Genomic DNA, 1,510 nt, shown 5'->3' on the forward strand with positions numbered 1-1,510 from the left:
CCCCCCCATTTTTCATTAGCTCTAGCATTAGCAGCTGGCTTACTGGCATTGTTCATTGATGATTGAATCCAACAATTTTATTATAGGGTGCTAGTTTGTGTTTCTTTTTTCTTTTCTTTTTTTTTCATAAGAATGCAAAATAACAAGCGGGCTGATGTCTTTATTGATGACAAACAGAAGGTAACACAGAAGACAGTTTAACCATGAAGACAGACAAGTGACAAAGTGTATATAACGTGACATTTTATTTGTGATTGTATGTAATAATAATGACAAATAGTAAAAATAATAATTATACTTGTAAAAAATAACGTGTGCACGTACAGTACATAGCGTTGCCCCCCGTTTTCAGTAACGCTACCATTAGCAGGTAGCTTGGCATTGTTCATTGATGAATGAATTTAATGATGAATATAAGATTCTTCAAAACAATTCAATGTAAAAAAGTGAGAACTTTCTAAATGTACTGTATGTCTAACTGATTGATCTGTCCAAAAGCCATCTCTAGTATTCTTTCCCAACAGGTGCTTCCCGCCAGGGAGTTTCTCTAGGATGAAGTGTAATTCAGGCAGAGTTTATGTTCTTACAGGTGCTTTCACACCACTGCTGTGTGTGTGTACTAAAATCACACACAAATATTAACATTAACATTTGAAACCTCTCTCTCTCTCTCTCTCTCTCTCTCTCTCTCTCTGTCTCTCTCTCTCTCTCTCTCTCTCTGATTGATAACGCCACATCTTGTCACCTCTCTCTGATTGATAACGCCACATCTTGTCACATTGAGGCATAGCGGTCCCAGCTAGAGGGGAAGCGCGGGATGCTTGGCCTGACTGGTGCCAAGGTGATCCAGAGGATCTCCTGGGAGGAGCGGAGGCTCTGCTGTTGGAGGAGGACACATGGGGGCAGAGGAGACGGCCCTCCTCATCCATGATCTCCACGTCACCCTGGACGTCTCTTTGCTGGATTCTCTCTGCATCCAGGACATATGGAGACACAGAGGAGCCACCTAAGCTGCATTCAGGACCCACCAGGTGTGCAGCTTTACACAGAGACTGGTAGACTGACAAAGGGCAGGGTCAGCCTTCCGGCTTCCACCTTAACCAGTTCATCCCAGGTTCATGTGTGTGTCTCAGAGCTTGTGATTAAGTATAATGTGTATTATCATTTCATGCAAACATAAAATTCATTTTTGATCCAAAACCTTTTTCCTCAAGCCAGTGCCAAGTACTTCCAAACCCCTGGCAACACCTGCCAGACAGAGCAGGAGGAATAGCGAGTTGTCTTCCCTTCCAGATACCAGGAGAGGCAGCCCAGGTGACAGTTCAAGGCAGCGACGGGGAAGAACGCCTCCTGTCCTGGGAAGGAGAGTCTCAAGAGGTGATTTTCACTTCAAATATCACTGTTTCCTCTAATGAATATCAGATCTATATTCACACACACTGCTCTCTGATTATCTTTCAGCTGTCTTCTTGGACTAAACTCGGGCCCTGCAAACTGGGCCAGTGTTAGC

The sequence above is a fragment of the Seriola dumerili genome, unplaced genomic scaffold (assembly GCF_002260705.1).
Source record: "Seriola dumerili isolate Sdu_G_001 unplaced genomic scaffold, Sdu_1.0 BDQW01000092.1, whole genome shotgun sequence".
Taxonomy (NCBI): domain Eukaryota; kingdom Metazoa; phylum Chordata; class Actinopteri; order Carangiformes; family Carangidae; genus Seriola; species Seriola dumerili.